General features: G+C 42.5%; 1 protein-coding gene across 1 annotated transcript in view; it reads right to left on the bottom strand.

Moving 5' to 3' along the window:
• The window catches only part of LOC147751672 (tetraspanin-11-like), a 1,044,069-nt gene that overhangs the window by 277,897 nt on the left and 747,919 nt on the right, over nucleotides 1–18,253 (bottom strand). The gene's annotated exons all lie outside the window — the stretch shown is intronic.

Here is an 18,253-nt window from a genome sequence, read left to right as displayed (position 1 = left end):
TGGACGGGCCATAGCTGGCATCCGACGTTTCACTCGGCCAGTTATGTGCACTGGGGCCAGCGTTATTGTACTGGGGGACGGTTTTACAGCAGTGCTGCAATATCGGTTCATGCCCTTCCAGCCTCCCGGGGAAATTCTATTTTTAAATTTCTTATGGGTTTAAAAGCACCCGCTGCTGAGTTGCTTGTATATCTAGCAGTTTTCAGGCAACAATAAAATTGTCAAGATATCTGTGGATGATTAGTGTTCCTGTTGGATAGAGGTCACAGTTTTGTCTAGTGATAGGTTTGACTCATCTAAAGTAGTGCAGAAATGTAATGTGCCTGCTACAAAGAACCCCTACTGTGCAGATCATAGAACCGTATTTTAGGTGCCTAGCTCAATGGGTTACTACTTTTGTCACAGAGGTCCTTTTGTTACTTGTAGTTCATAAGTTAAAACTACAGTACAGCACAGTGTGCTATGAACTGGCATCAAAGAGCTGCATGCAAACTACATCGTACAGGTTAGGAAGTTATGTTTTTTTCTTGGCCTTTTGTTATTCTAATGTTGCTAGAAAGGGTTTGTTTGGGTAGCTACTTATTAGAAAACCAACCCCAACTACAGTGGCACATTTTAAATCCTGAGTTTGTGCTTCTCCAAACCAAGCACTGTTAAGGAATGACTACTGGTATGAATGACACATGACTCCTACATCTTATAGCTCCCATTTGTCTTGTGTAACATTTTCTATATACTTGTTTACACATGTATGATTCACTGTCTCTATATGCATGTGATGTAAACTGCTCCGACACCATATGGTGGTATGAGATGTGCTATAAAACAAATGAAATACATGTGGAAGGGGCACTGCTGGAGGGTGATAGTGAGGGAATCATAGAAGGCCCCAACAAAGATTGTCACAGTCATCCATCAGCCATAAAGCCGGCCCTGGTCCTCAATCAATTGATTTAAAAGGAGCTATAAAGCGCAGCTAATTTCCTGTGAGGTTATCCAGGCGCTGCGAACCCTGTGGCAGAGAAGGTTTCAGTTGAGAAACAAGGTCCTGAGTCCTTTCCTGAATTTCAGTTGTGAGGATGAGTTTCAGAGGTGAACGTAGGTTGTTCCAGGACTTGTCAGTGAGGTAGAAGAAAGAGCGTCGCCCACTGTTGCCTCGGCAGATGAGGAGGTTGAGCAAGGGAGTGGGAGACAGAGAGCAGGTGTGTTTAGGGTTGGTGGAAGTTCAGATGTTGGTTGATGTATGCTGGTCCTTGGTTGTGTAGGCTTTGTAGGTGTGGATCAACATCTGAATTGACATCTCTTCTGAATGGGGAGCCAGTGGAATTTCCTGAGATGGGGGTGGTACATTTGGGGAGGCCAAGGATGAGTCTGGCAGCTGATTTCTGTATGGTCTGTAGTCTTTTCAGGAGTGTGACGTGATTCCTAAGAGAGTGTGTTGTCGTAGTCCAGCCTGCTGGTGAGGAGGGCTTGAGTGATGGTTCATCTGGTTTTGACGGGGAGTCATTTGAATGATCCTCCCTCCCTCAATGTGAAGCCCCCTCACCGCAAACTGTCGCGAGGAGGCCTTGTCTTCCACATCAGACCTCAGAGGCTCTGGGGGTAATAAAAGGGCAGAGTGGAGGACTAGTGTTAATCGCCTAACAATTCGGTAATTGAGGAATATATGTATTGTAAATCCTGGCAATACAAATTGTGGCGTGTATAGAGGATGACATGATTAACAAACGTTGTCTTCCTTGGACAATAATAGTATGACTGTGAGAAAGTAATCCTTTTGGCCCTGATCACCCCCATTGTTGCCTGGTACTTGTAAATAACTGACCCTGACTGTGCCCTGGGCTCTGCTAACCAGGTCCAGGGCCAGTGCTCTGATTAAAAGGTATACAGTAATTAGGTGTAATTACAATGGAAACTGACATTCTACCTGTAGGTCCCTAGTCTATGGTAGGGAAACATCGCTTATAAAGCGCACTTTACAACTCGTTTCCTTACACCACATTTTTCACATCGCAAAATCCATTACAACGCATGTCATTACATCACAAAATCCATTACAACGCATTCCACAAAGTAACGCCCCAGCGGAGTTAGAAGAGTAATTGCGTTGTAATGGATTATGCGTTGTAACGACATGCGTTGTAACGACATGCGTTGTAATGAATTTCGCAATGTCAAAAATGTGTTGTAATGACACGCAGTGTAACGAGTGCGTTGTAAAGTGTCATATTCGGTCAGGGATGTATGTCTTGAGCCCCAGCAGATTTAATGCACTTAAGTGTGCACTGCTGTGTTGCCTGCTTCCATTTTGAAAGTCAGCCCTGCTTTGCAAGCTGCTTTTGAACTGAGATCATATGCAAATTCGACTTTGGATTTAAAGGTACGCCCGAAGTATTAAACTATCCTATTTCTACATATAAGCCACCCTTAAGGTCTACCCTAGGTGCTCCTTGTATAGAGTGCCCGGTAAAAATAAGCGGGGACATTTTAACAGATGTTTTATATGCCCTGGTGAAGGGAAAAAGTACCAATTTTCCCCACTGTAGCATTTTAGCTCCTTAGGCTAAATGGAATACGGTAATAAAGTGTAACTGTTGACAGGAGTGAGCTAAAATAATATTTCAGGGACTTAAGATATTAGTAATGTTGAATCCAACAACTATCCACTGTTGAATTTATCACTACTAATACAGAAAATAAGTTATATAACTTTCTTTTCTATGGACCAAAATCCAGCCTTCATGCAGCCTCTCGTGATTGGCCAGCCGTTGATAGGCTTAGCCAAATTGATCTTAAAAGTTTCAAAGTGCCAAGGTACCATTTTGACTGAGGCCTCCCTCTTAGTGTATCCGACAAGGGCTCCATTGTGTTCAGCTTAAATTTTGACTTTATCCCAGTCAAGCACAACCAGATGTCCGTAGAGGCGCTTTTGGTTTTTAAGCACTAGAAAAAATTTATTCTTTGAAAATTCATATCTCTGGTTCCCTACATTGTATTGATATTGTTTTGGTGTCTTTTTAAAGATTAAAACATTTCCTATTTGATAAATTAATGGTGGATTTCTATTGCGTGTTGTGTCTTACTTATTTAATATGTTGGCGTTTTTAAATGCTTTACACACCTGTCTCCTAAGTTATGGGAAGTGTATGTTAAAGGGAGGTCGACAAAAAGAGATTTTCCAAAAATCTGAAACTCATAAAAGGAAAGCAAGATTTGTGGAAAAGTCATAACAAAACTGGAGACTAATTAAAGACTATACATTTAGGTTATGAAATGTTTTTGGATACGGAAAGACTGAAGTTATATAGTCTGTTCATGCTGTCACTGTTCATGGATACTCTAACAAACATTATGGGCTTTCTCTCTCTGTAACGTGGAATAGTGTGTCTCTCTTTGCCAGGCTGTGTTGGGACAGGAACTGGGTATGTACCCTTAATTCAGTTTCAGCACACTCCACGTACGATGTAATGCATATTTAAATGTACCCACAGGAGCACATCGAGCTGCTCTTGCTGAAAACATATTTAAATTGTGAATACCCAGGGATCCTATAAACAAAAAAACATGCCTAGTTATACGCAGAAACAAATTAGGGTAAGTAGATTTATTTGAAACTGATAAAGCAGCAAACGCCTAGAATTAATAAAACACCTGTTGCAAAGCTTACCTCAATGCCTTCTAATACACCCTTAGAGACTAATAACCCCTGAATTTTGAATCTTTTTTTCAGATTCATCACAGACTTCTAATTGTACTTTAACAACAGGTTTAAGGTATCAGAAGAGGGTCCCAGCTGGGCTATTTTGGCTTAACTTTCAGTTCTGAAACATTTCTCATAAGGCTGTATTTTCCGAGTCTGTTTTGGCAGTGCATGTTTCTTAGTCAGCTCTTATTAGAATGAGCTTATAACCATTTTGCCACGTGCACAAAAATAGAAAATTCAGAAAAAAAGCATCCTGTAGGAGGCAGTTTCACAATATGTTGAGGATTGTCTTGACACAATCAATTACAATGTATAGTAACATTGCAGCATGTAGTGTGTCTTGACTCAATCTAGTAGTGCTTCATATGTATTATACACTGGCAAAGTGCACTGAACTAGATTCCCTGATTCCAAGTCCTCCTGGACATGCATGAATAAATATGGATCCTTACGTAATACTAGAACTTCATCCCTCTGTGTAAAGGGTGCTGTTGAAATTGCTTCCAACCCTGAGGGGAGGAAGGTAAAGGTGAGGATGGGGAGGGTTAGAAGGGTGGCATTGCCAGGCAGCAGCACATGCCTTGACTGCACAAAACAAAAATAGACCCCTCACCCCAATACCAAGCTCACATAATGCTGAACCATAAATGCCTAAGTGAAAAATATTATATTCAGGACTACACAATTGTACTTATATCGGTAGGTTTTCTTGCCATTTGCTCTCCTCCTATATGACAAATGATGTCCAATGGTTACAACTAGCAGTTAGATTATATTCAATTATGATTAGTATAGCTCAAGACAAATAGCCTTACCAAACAGTGGCGGCTCTTCCGCTACTCAGCAGTGTAAGAAAAAATTAAATGTTAATAACTCAATGTAATTATCATGTTTTTGTTGTTGCGGGTGCAGCAGCTGTGGGAAGGGGGGTGTGGCTGCTCTGCTGAAGAAGCAGGGGAGGGGAGGAGTGGTTTTCACTTGTCTCGGGCCGGCCACACATTCATGTGCACACAGTGTCCTCTCAACCCAAGCTGCATTACATTCTATGTGGAGAACATGCCCAGGCCCCCATTCCCCATCTGACCGCCAAAGTACAGTGCTCAGACCAGTCACAATGCTGCATTGCAGCGTTTTGATTGGCTTAGAGGAGCCTGGATGTTTCCTTTGTTCTTACTGTTCCAGCCGGAGGAAGGAGTAGAGAGACATGATGAGGAGGACGTGGAACCACGGACAGAAAGTACGTTATACATTTTTATTTATCCCCTTACCACCGCCCCCGCTACCCTTGATCAGTGCCTGCCGTCACAGTTACCAAACTAAAGTACTGTGGACAAATCACAAGTATTATTTTTATGTTGCGGAGGGTTCTTCTGAGGGTAAGCAAAGGAGAAAGATTAGAAGCCTACTTAGCTACAGTAGGTGTATTGCAGGTGTTTTTGGCCCTTTCAGGGCCTTAAACTGTACACAAAGGTAATTCCTGCACAAATAGGTAATTCCCAAAATTTGCCTTAATACACAGACACAGTTACTTTGTTGACTTGCGATAAAGTGTAATTCCAGGTGTCACATGAGGCAAGGAAACGTCACACATAAGCATGCTCCACCCCACATAAACTGGAAACATCACAGCTATGGGAACTGTTATAACCTGCTGTTAGTTGGAAGGCATTCTATCCATAGATTCTCCATAGATTCTCTGTTCTCAGTTTCTCAGCCAGTGTGTGATGTCATGGGATGTTGATGAGTGCTTGGAGGAGTGTGAGTTAGAGAGAGTGGGCTCAGCAGTGAGGACGCTGCTCCTGGTGGGGTATTTACCTTGTAACCTATAACTTCTTCATTAAAACTCCAACTTGTTAATCTACATGAACTGGTACCTGGCTCCTGCTTACCAAGTGGGTATCTTTCAATTACAACACTGGACAGGATCTGCAAATGAACCTACAGGTAAAGAAACTCATGAAATAAAGAAATGAAGGAACACTGAAGGCACAGGAGAAGAAAAGAGATGCAAGAAGAAGTAGATGCCCTGAACCCCACCAGTGTCTTAACCTATCAGCCTGCAGACTGAGAGGATGGTCTACTTAACTGTACACAGCTGATGAAAGACACTGTCTAGAAGTCACTGTTTTTGAGCCAGGCCTGCTGTGCCTGGTAGGAACTGCGTCAAATGTGGAATTAATCTGTTTGATATTAAACGGACCGCGAAATACCGAAGAAGTGGCCTGCTGAACTTCACATGCACACAGTTGGACAAAATACAATCTGTGGAGTGGAGTGGTTTGTAGTTAGCATTCCTGGTTGCGAGTTAACTGGCAGCGATTATAGCGGCATAACAGAGGAGGGCAGCGCGTGACACCTAATTTGGGAGGTTGGCTCATGCAGGTTGTTGCTGTTAGCGCTATGACTGCATGTTTACAATTGATTTACTGTGAGCCCCGGCGCGCAAGTGGCTTGATGTACCATTATTTGGAGGCGAGGACTGTTGCCTATGTCATTAAATGCGTTGCCATTGGAACGTGGTTGCACACACGTTCACGAAGAGAGAAGCTAGTAAGTGGGCTTGACCTCATGCTGTCATAGTGGAGGCGTGAGCACGTGAATATTAACTCTAATCCTTCAGTCATGAGTGGAATTCAAAGCGCGAGCTCCTAGGCGTGAGGGAACGGAATCCTGAGCATGACCACGTTGTGATCAGTGTTCCTTGGAACTCATCAGAGAGATGTAGCAGCTAAACACTAGACCATATTTTAACCACGAGTCAACGTGATGTAAGAATCATTGACGTCAGCCTCATAGTTTTTGGAAACACGTCAAAGCTGCATGCAGCATCGTTATTTGAAGCCCAACCGCACTGCAGGATCAATATAGGAGACATGCAGTTTTGCTGATCCTCGCTTGTTTTGCAGAGATAGGTGATGTATATATTTGTGACATTCAACTGAGCATCTAGGGAACTGTAAAGTGTCTTTAAGTATTGGATCTATGCCCAGGGTATTTTGTGTAGTTTGGGTGAGATGTCGCCCTTCGAAGTGGAAAACTTTGTGTTACCTGCCATGGTTATTTGTTGTATTGTCATGGTGAGGAAGTGTGAGCGCAAAATCCGTTCCGCTAGCGGATTTTCGGTAAATCCGCAATCCGCGAACTCCCGCGAAATTACCGAAAATCCGCGAATCCGCGAGCGGCGGATCCGGGGGGCAAAAGTTCAAGCCTTCAAGCTTGAAGTTGTTGTAACTATTTTAGGATGGTGCCGGCAAGCTGCCAGCGCCATCCTAAAATAGTTACTAAGTTAGCTTCAACAAGAAGCACTAATAGATCAAATAAAGCAGGTGCTCGAGCACCTGCTTTATTTTATCTATTAGTGCTTCCTGATGAAGCTAATTTAGTAACTATTTTAGGATGGCGCTGGCAGCTTGCCGGCGCCATCCTAAAATAGTTACAGGATGATGGATGGACAGCTCACTCAAGGGACCCCTGCGCACATCGGTGTGCATAGTAACACACACATGGCCGCTGGAACTAGTTGAAGCTCAAATTCAGTGACTCATTCATCAGCCCAAAAACAATCGTGAGCGTCGTTGAGGCTGGGCAGGTGTGCCTTCTTCCCAAATCTACCGTCGAAAATCAGCTGTGATGCTGGATAGAGGCCTTTGTATCCTTGACTTTCACAAGCGCAATCCTCGTGCTGTTCCTGTGACCAGGAGCTTCTTTCTCTTCATCTGCTGCTCTGATCGGTCTCTGACCATTTATATACACAAGAGGCACTTGAACTCGCACAGAAGACCCGCCCATTTAAAAAAAATCCGCAAAATCCGCGAATCCGCAAATTGGCGGATTTTGCAGATCCGCAAATCCGCAAATTCACGGATCGTGAAATCGCGAAATCCGCCCATGCTTAATGGTGAGTTTGATGCTGCATATACTGTCTTGGGTTCCGTGTGGCATATTCAGGTAGAATATCACTCACCATAGTGGAGGAATTTAGCTTAGCTTTTTTTCTTTTAAATGCCATGCTCATATTGCTGCCACAGTATATGTTTTCATGTGCTCCAGTTTGAGTAAAGTTGTCAGTAGAATGTTTTAAATAGGGGTTACATGCAAGGTAATGCTGAATGGTTACATATGATATCTAGTCATATTGGGACAATTTTGTGCAGTGTTATGCTGACGTTTTACTGATAATGTCAGTCGCCAAAAATATTTTGTTAGCTTTGCCTTTGTGGTCCTGTAGGAGTGTGCACACGTTTTAGTGGTTGTAAGTGGCTGTGGTTGAGTCCGTGCTTTGTGACCCTGGTTCTGTGGATGGTTATGCAGTGGAGGGTGAGTGTATGAAATGTGAACTTTGTCCTGCGAGGGTGCGGTAGGAAGGCATGTGATAGTGTAGTTATCCCTGGTCCTGTGAGCTTGTGCAGTAGAGGGTGAGTGTTTTTGCTTCCTGGTCCTGCAAGAGTGTGCAGTAAGGGGTGAACGTGTAGTACTACGAGTTCCCAGTCCTGCAAGAGTAGGCATTAGGGGGGTGAATGTGTAGTTCTAGTCCCTAGGTCTGTAGGAGTGTGCGGAATGGGGGAGTGTTTTGTTACCTGGTCCTGCAAGAGTGTGCAGTAGGGGTTTAATGTGTGGTGCTTTGAGATCCCTGGCCCTGCAGGAGTATGCAATAGGAGGGCGAATGTGTAGTGCTAGTCCCTAAGCCTACAAGAGTATGCAGTAGAGGGGGGAGCATGTAGTATGGTTCTCAAAAGTGTGTGCAGTAGAGGGTGTGTGTATTTACCTGGTCCTGCCTATATGAAAAAATTTGCAATAGGGGGTGAGTTAACTGTATGTTCCTGGTCTGGCGAGTGTGCACAGCAGGTGGGCGAGTGGTGAAGTTTTCTTATTTGTCCTGCCTGTATAATTTATAGGCTTTAAATAATTAGTAGGACTTATCCATTGTATTGTTTTCTATCTTACATTCACTGTTGTACTTTTCATATTTTTCTATGGGAGATGTGTTACAACCTGCTGTTAGTTGTAATGCATTCTCTCCATATATTCTCTGCTCCCTGCTTCTCAGCCAGTGTGTGATGTCATGGAATGTTGATGAGTGCCTGGAGGATTGTGAGTTAGAGAGAGTGGGCTGAGAAGTGAGGATGCTGCTCCTGATGGGGTATTTACCATGTAACCTGCAACCTAAGCTATAACGACTTCATTAAACCCAACACTTGTTAATCTCCATGAACTGGCTAACTGACTCATGCTTACCAATAGTATATCTTTCGATTGCAACAGGAACTATGTCAGAGACTGCAAGCATGCAAAGCTGATCCGAAGGTAAGTCAATAAGTATATTTCCTAGTTTATTTTTCAAAACACCCACTATGGAAAACATACTTTCACATACATATATTGACCCAAACATACAAATTACTTTCTGGACCAGTGTAAAAAGTAGGAAATTATCCGAAGGCACAAGTTTCCAGAATCCTTTCGGTCCCCACCCCCCAAAAAATGCTTCAAGAACTGAAATGGGCTACTTGATAATCAGCTCCATTTCTGCCTACGGCCTTTCCAAGCTAATAAGTCAGAGAACTTTAAGATTTCTTACACTCTCCATTCATCATTAGCCAGAGCAGGGGGGAGGGGTTAATTGAGGGCTCTACATTGAAAACATAGTCTTTTGACCTCCCTAAAACTATCTCAGCTCATGAGCCATAGTTTCATAGAGTGACACATTTCTTGAGCATTTGCTAATGTTTGAGTTATAGCCATCAGTTTTGGAAAGTGGGTGAAATATGAATTTTACAGGTGTCTTTTGACTAGGGCGAGCTTACTTTCAAGTGAATAAATAGCATTCATTATAGAAAACACAAGCTGTTGTTTTTTGCCTTGCAGCACAATGTAGAGTGCATTTAAATGTTTGAATATATCAGAAAGAAAATGGAGCATGGTGTGCTGGAAAGGATTGAACTGGACAAAATGTTCCATTTAAGGAAGCAAAGCTATGAAATGCTATTATCCGCTCCAGAACTTTACCATTCCTCAGCCCTCCCTCGTACTTCAGTGTGCAGCAAGATGTATGAGTTTTAAAATCCTGCAGCATCGCTTTGAAAAGTCAATGGTTACTGGCTTTGGCGCAAATACAATTTCACTACAAGTTTTAGGATATTATTCATTTCTTGTTTTTATTTTTGTTCATGGAACTTCTTGATGGAGGATGCAATGGCTGTCTATGATGGAATGCCTGATGTTCTTCTTTTTGAAAAGAGATACAATGCCTCTCTCGTGGCCTACCATGGCGGGAGCCCAATCTGTTGTGAAGCTGACAAGATTTTTTTATTGCTATAGGATACATTTCAAAGCTGTTACAAATGCTGTTTAGTATATCTTATCCTCTTATGTCCCCTTACAGTGGTTAAAGCACCTGGGCTCTTATTTTGGATAAATTGATTTCACCAAATACCTCACCCAGACTAATAACTGGGCCACATTGCCTGTATCTGTTGACTCATCAACAATAGTGCTGAATAACCGATACACATCGACTGCTTTGATCACCTGCTCATAAACGTTTACACCCATTGCCTCTATTCTTCATGCACAAGTGGAATCTGATTACTGTAATCCACCTATTTATGTAAAAAAGTTAGTTACATTACTATAGTTTTCAAATAAAATGTATACTACTGAAAGGAAACATGTCACTAGTTCTGCCTGTGTAAATGCATTCTTATGTTTGACAGCAAGTAACATATTTTGAACCTTGCTTATGTAACAGCGTCAGATTCCTTCAGTAGGAAGTTCTCAGCATATTCTGAGTGTCAGATTTTATAGTGCCACTCCAGGTATACCTTTTAAGAACATTTACTTTCTCTTTGGAAAGAAAACATGTTTGCAAAGCAAAAAATTACTCTTTCCACACAGCCTTTAAACACACAGTGTTCACTCTGCATGGCTCTGTGTTGTTTGAAAGACTTGGTTGCTGAACTGCGGCCACTGTGGGGATTTGGCTGGTGTATTACTGTGCAATAACGAACATAGACCAGGGGAATCAGATTTGCAGTCTCATGATCGATGGAGGGCACTGTCTCGACTGATGGCACAACTCGGTTTTATGATGGATGGCACAACACAGAGTCTCAGATACAGATCTCTGGAAGTAACTAATTTAGCATCACCCAAGCATGCTATTTATTTAAAAATATAAAGTTGTGTTTAAAAATGTGAGGCATGCACATTGCTTTTAAGTATTTAAATGTTAACACACATATTGGCCTTGTTCCATTCACAGAAACCGGAGAAACTAATTACAAAAAGGTATCTTTGCATTTAACTTGTAACTTGCCCGTTAGTAAATCAATAAAAGAACACTATGAGACCTCTACCTTGTTAAGAAATATATAGGACAGGCTAAAAATGTTGAAGTGACGGCCTCCGACATGCTACTGACTCATTAATGTGGAGAGGCATCGACAGTTGCCACCTTGCTGGTATTTTTATCTCCAGGTCAAGGCTACTCTGGGCTGTGTTCATTTAATATAGCACAATACAAAGAAAAAAGCAATCCAAACATGTTTTATAGCCATCCAAACAATTCGACACGAGAATTCAAGCAAATAGAATTGCCATGCTCAAAAAAGATAGAGAGCATTTTACACCAAAAGCATTAAGTTTGTTACAAAGTGCTCACACTTTGTCAGATTAGATAAGAAGGGGGGAGACAAAAGGGAGAGTATGTGTTGCCCTTTATCAAACAGTAAGGGAGGTGAGTTTACCAAAATACTGGGAGCTTTCCGAATGCAGATATCATCCTGTCCCTTTTTTTAACCACAAACTTACTTGCAGCGTTTACACTGATTCATACACACATTCCGATGGCAAGGAGGGTGTCCTGGATCGGCAGAACCAGGAAAGTGTTTTCAGGGGACTGTGTGATTGTGACACTCAGACACCCTGATCTTGAGCGTAAGATTCTTTCTCAGAGTAGCGGGTTCTACCCAGCTGAAGTGGATTCAAGTATTTAACTGCTCCTGCTGGGTTTCTTTTACAGTCCTTTGGCCAGTTCGAACCAACATTATGGATATGTTGGTCAACAGGAGGGTGCAATCTTGTGTGCCAATACAGTGCCGACAAGTAACATCTTCGCTCCGCTAAGAGACCTGAATGATATAGATTGACTAGGTCCAATGGGAGAAGCAGACAGAGGCCGTGACACCCCCATGACCAACATAGACCCAGGGAGGAGGGGAGCAGAGATCATCCCGGGGACAGCTGAAGGCCAAACCACTTGTGATCATCAGGTTGTAAATGCCCACGTGGATAGTGGTGCAAGGAAGATAATTTTTAGGACCCCTAGCCCCCAGGCAACTGCCAGTGTAGAAAGGCTAAACAGGAGAGAAACAAATAGTCTCCTGGAATATAGCAGGCCTATCCACAAAATTTGAGAATGAACAATGGCTACTCTATATACGGGAATTCCAGATAATGTATTAACAAGAAACATAGGAACCAGTAAACAACCATTTTTTCGAGAGGGATATAAAACCTTCTTTTGTCCGGTGTGTAAGGCAGCGTCAGGTAGATCAGGAGAGTGATGGTTATATTCGTGGCCTTACATTACAGGGAAGATGGTCAGATCTGGCTTGGGGTTCAGACGTTGCGCAGGAGGTTACAGGTTACTCCTTATAAATTTTTATAATGCTATGTCACAGGGACAGGTTTCCGCAACCCTGCATGAATTGGACACTAGACTCACCCAGACACAGGAGCGAAGGCTGATGGCGCTTCAGCTAGTTTTAGCAGTCAATTTTAATTGCCATCTGTGCCCAAATCTGAGAGTATCATGTGGGGATTGGTCGTCCTGTACGTTTTGGGATGGTCCGCACATGGTACACACAAAGGAGGGAAGGGAACTCAGTGGCCTTTTAAACACGCACGCGCTAACACTCACAATGGACCTGATTGAAGTTAAGCAGGATAAAATGGTTCATCCATCATTTAAAGGTAGAGGATGTTCCTCATTTATTGATTATATTTTTGTCTCTGCATCACTCAGAAACTGTGTATCCGGGTTCAGTATTGATTACAGCACCTTTAGTGATCAAAACCCTCTTGGCTTATCCCTTGTTGATGCATACCGCCACCAGGAACCCCTTTGAGTGGGGGGTGGTCGGGGTGGCTAGGGCTACGGACGAAGGCAGGAGGCTGCTATGGACACAGGTCAATGGTGAGGCAGAATTAGTTGAGGCTTTTAAGGGTGTTGCCCAAATAGTTTGCTGGGAGCCCCAGCTTATAAGGTCAAAATGGACAACCCAAGATGGTTTGATCCACAATGCTCACGCACTCTAAGAGAGCAGAAAGATGCTTTAAAGACCTCTTCAAGAGATAGGGACCGGGTGACCCTTTGCCAGAAAAAATACAAGTTAGCTGTCAAGGGACGTAAAGATCAACTACAAAGACAAGCTTGGGAAGACTTGAAAAGAGGCAGTGGTAGTAAAGGATTCTACCGCCTTCTGGAGAGTCATAAATAATCCCTGTTTCCAAGATGCTAACAATCCGGGGTTAAGCAATAACATTCTGCTGGAGCAATGGCATGAGCACTTTCAAGAGCTTTATAATTACCATCCAAGCACGGATCAGTTGCATGAGCAGAATGGGGAGCAGGACATACCCCCTGTAAGATTCTCACTGGGCGAGGTAAAAATAGGAATTGAAGGCTTAACCAGGAATAAGGCCCCCGGCCCAGAGGGGATCCCACCCGACCTTTTTATAAGTAACATGGATCTTTGGGCGCCAATCCTGACTAGGGTCATAAACGCAGCGGTGGACACAGTAATGCCAGCATCTTGGTCCACAGCCATGATCGTCTCCATTTTAAAAAAAAGGTAGTAAGGATAGCCCACAATGTTACTGCCCGATTTCTCTCATTGATGTGTCAGCGAAGGTATTAGGGTGGGTGGTTTTAAGCCGGCTGACTGATTGGGCTGAGGAGCACCAAGTTATAACTGATGTCCAAATCGGCTTCAGGCCTGGGAAATCTACCACCGACCAATGCCTTAATTTATACCTTATTTCGGCCAAATACACAGTAGTCAGCCCAGGGACGCTGTATCTGGCATTTATGGATCTGACTGCGGCCTTTGACAGAGTCAATCGAGGGAAAATATGGTCAATAATGGGCGGGCTCGGTGAGGACCCGGGGCTTAATAACATCTTAAAATCCTTGCATCTGAATACCACCGTTATCGTTAGATACAGTCAGGAGGGAAAAAAAACAGAACCCTTTACGCGCTCTAGCGGGGTTAGACAGGGTTGCATGTTAGCTCCCTTTCTGTTCACGCTATATATAAATGGTCTTGACCGTGCACTAAGTACTTTACAGGCAGACACCCCCAGGATAGGTACCCGTGGGATCCCGTTTTGCTTTACGCACCCACAAAGGCCTGCAGCTCTTAATAGATGGTGTTGTGTCATTTATGGAGAATCTGGACTTATCCCCCAAACTTGCAAAATCCTATGTTATGGAATTGGGGAAAAAGCCAGGTAAATCCTATAATTCCACAATTGAATCTCATCGCTTAGGAAAGGTACAGTCCTTCTCATATCTGGGGATTTTATTCGACAGCCGATTACATTTTAAATATTTATTAGAAGAGAAATGCTGAGCTATGACCAGATGCACCGGGTCTATAATTAATTTTGCACAAAGGCTAGGACGCTGGTTCCCAGAGCAGATTTTGAGATTATATAGCTTCATGTGCTGTGCTAAAGTGCTATATGGAAGTGAGGTAAGGGGATTCATTAAGGCTAGCCAACTACAAATTGAAGAGAACATGTATTTCCGGGGCCTGTTAAATGTCCCCCACAGCACGCCAGCTCATATTGTTCATGAAGAATTGGGTGTCCGTTATAGGATGGCAATTAAACCCCTAGTTTCTTGGGCAAACATTTGGGCAAATGAGGAGCCGGCTTTAAGCAGGCAGGTCGTAGAAGACTGTCTTTCCCTTGACCACAGGCTAAAATATGTTAAGGAGTCTTTTGAGAAAATGGGATGTGCAGATCTATTTACCAATCCTTCCAAAATGAGCATGCAGGATAAGGCCCTGGTCAAGGATCGGTTCTTCAAGTGTGCTTCCATGCTCCGGGAAGACTGAGAGTTATCCAAACCGTCGGTGAGAGAACATCTAGTAGCCAAGACTACCAAGGGGCATCAAATCATACTTGTCTTGTTTAAGCAGTGCCCACAATAGATTTTTAATGACCCGGTTTAGGCTAAATCTTTTGCATCATGTATTAGCAGAGCCGGCAGGGTTCACACCTCTCTCTAGAGATGAAGGGGCTCTAAGGCAGCGACCACAGGTTTCCACAGGACACCCTTCATTTTGTTTTATTATGCCCCTTTTATTCATACCCTACAAGTCTTTTCCTGAAGGGCATTTTAAAGAAAGCCAGATTTAAACAAGCGCGTGTGGCCTTGTTATTTTTAAAATTAGCCCCAGATGCTTTTACACTTTTTTGTATCATGAACTTTTTAAGGGCTGCATTTAGATTAAGGAACACAAAGGGTAGCGGAAGCCCATATAATTCTCGGTTGCCATTCTTTCATATTGTTTTATAAATGGTTTCCAAGTTTGAAGATGAAGTAGACGGGCGAGGGGCAGGTCATATATGAAGTGTATATTTTTTACTTATCTATTGAAATTGTATTAGGCAGATTTTTTTTTTTTAAAGCTTGTACTTGTAACCTTTTTCTTGGATAAGCTGCCACTTTTATGGTATTTTTATATACTGAATAAAGGTTGTTTAAAAAAAAACCAACAAGAAAACCATTGATTCTAATACCACATCCCTACAGTGACAAGGCCCAAAAAGATATTTCAATGTAGAAGGCTCTATCAGTCCTATGAGAAAAAGTAAAGTACCGATTGAGATCAGCTAGAAAAACAGTTCAGCCACTATTTTCAGTATTTACCCAAAACCCTAGCCAGTCCAAGATGGCTCCTTCAATTCTCTCACTGGTCCTCTTTCTGTATCATTCCCCCCCCCCCGACAGCAAACTGCAGACAAGCAAGATTTATCCTTTGTTCCTCGTTTCAGCCTGTAGCCCTTGCCGAGCCGGCAACCCTACTTGAGCTCTGATTGTTGGCTTACTGACAGGTACAAATAAACAAAAAAAGAGAGGCCAACTCAGTCTCAGAATTGCCACTAGATTGGAGCGAGATAGATAGGGATCACACACTCACTTAGGGTGAATAGGAAGGCCCTCACACACCGACCTAGTCAGTGCCATGCTTCATCACTGGGCCCCACCAAAGAGGCCAAGTGCCTCTTTGGTGTGCTGCGACGCCAGAAAGACTGCGGAGCTGGTTATGTGAAGAGGGGCGTGTTGTGAGGGTAAGTGAAATTAAAAGTGTCTAAGAGGGTATCAGTAAAAAGAATTTAATAGGTGATCCCTAAGACACGTATAACAAGTATTATGTGTCTGAATTTAATTGCCAAGGTTTAGGAATGGTAAAATTCAGAGAAATACAATAAATCAGTCAGATAACATGTTTCTGCCATATGGGTGGTTTAAGTTTACCAAGGTATTCATCAGGACTATACCCCGGCGGTATGGACTCTCTAATCGTCCACCCTAACCTGGGGGCGTGAAAGTGAAAATTATAAAAGGTGAAAAAAGTGCTTGAAAAAAATCGGAGAGCGAATAGCTCAATCCAAAAAATACTCCAAACTCAGGAGTGTCTCAGCACTTTAAAATTGGGCGCTACTTGCACCATGGGTCTCAGGAGGGGGGTTGGAGCGTAACTGGCACATCGCCCTCAATGCTCCCAGCCCACTTGAAACTTAGGTTCAGCCTCAGAACCGGACCCCGACATACACCTGCAATTAAGGCTCTGGCTGATATATACACACCTTTGATCCTTCTTCAGTGAACTGATTTCTAGCTTTTTTTAAGAGCAATCTCACCTCCTGTATGGGTATATCATTCACAGACTCTTGAGTTTCTGCTCCTCCATAAATTACTAGACCTACCTTCTTCTGTCTACCTTGGTGGGGGTCCACTTATTCATTTCTCTCTCCTTGTTTTTAGTCCCATGATTCGGACTTCATGTGAGTAATCTTCTGAAGTCACACTGCTCATTGTATAGTATTTGTAATACTGTCCACTTTCAATTTATTTTCCAGCTCTGTCTCAAGCTCCCTGATAATGATTCTTCGATTTTACTAGGGATGGAAATGTCTGTGACTTACGCCACAGATTTAACAAATTGTAGAAGATCAAAGGTCTTGAATAAAGATCCAGAACAGGTAAGTAATCCAAATGAGGTTTATTGGAAACAAATCCCATCCTCGTCGCCAATATGTAGAAGACCAAAGGTCTTGAATAAAGATCCAGAACAGGTAAGTAATCCAAATGAGGTTTATTGGATAAGGTTTCCGATCACAGGAGGAGCGCCTCATCAGCCAGGAGTCCAAGTAGCAACTGACCAAGCACAACGGACACCTGGCTTCTGAGAGCGACTCCACAATTAAAAGAATACAATTATACATTCTATGCACATGCACAGGCATGTGCACACGAGATAATAACAATCATCAGCACGAGAACAATAATGACAAGATCTAACACACTACACAAATATTCTGTATAATAATTATACCGACCGTATTTGTCTTCACTATATTAGACGCACAATGATCACTTTGTTCAGATGTGTGTATCACACTTAAAAAGAGCACCAAGCAAGTTTTATCACTGGCCCTCGCTTTGTTGTTTTGAATATCCTTATTAACACTTCCATTTGGTTGCATGTATTATTGTGCATCTTTAGATTAGGGACCATTTTTTTTTTCAAACCTGATTACCTCAGGTCCCTAGTGTTTGTTTAGTATACCCTTGTGTACCGATGCTGCAGATTAATACTTGGTCTATTGTATTTATTTGGAACTTTAAATAGTGTGAACTAGGCCAGAGGTGTTTAAGAATATTGTACATAAACACGTTCACTATAAATAAACAATTTAGTTTTGTTATTTTACAATTATTTGAAGAAAAGTGCTAGAAGGAAATTGCTTTTGGAGTGCTTCTCTCCATCTAAAATATGTTTTGCCGACATTAGTACTCTATAGGCTACAACTTTGCCCTTGAGTGTCACAGCGTGTGTGCTGTGTACTTAAAAATATAAGGAAATGTTGGTTACTCCCAATTGGCTTATTCACTTTTCAGTAAAGTCATGGAAATTTGTTGTAGGAAATGCACCAGCGTTTGAAAGTTAAATGTCACTTGTGGGCAGATCACACAAAAGTATGACTAAAAGATATGGCTTCAGGGAATAAGATGATGTTTTAGCTGCTGCAGTAACAAATGTCAGAGAAATGTGCCTTCACTTGTAGTAAAACCTACTTTCTTTCCTTTAGCCTCAGGGGTGACTTATAATTATTAAAAAGGAAGGTTATTTTTCCAGGCTGCAAGGGCAGGTCTGAAATATGTTTTACAGAGCCACTATAGTGGGTGGCACAATAAATGTTTCCACCCACTTGTAGCATTTAACCTAAAGGCCCCTAGATACACGGAGTGTC

Source organism: Lissotriton vulgaris, chromosome 1_1 (genome assembly GCF_964263255.1).
Source record: "Lissotriton vulgaris chromosome 1_1, aLisVul1.2, whole genome shotgun sequence".
Lineage (NCBI taxonomy): Eukaryota > Metazoa > Chordata > Amphibia > Caudata > Salamandridae > Lissotriton > Lissotriton vulgaris.
This window is presented reverse-complemented; position numbering and strand designations above follow the sequence as displayed.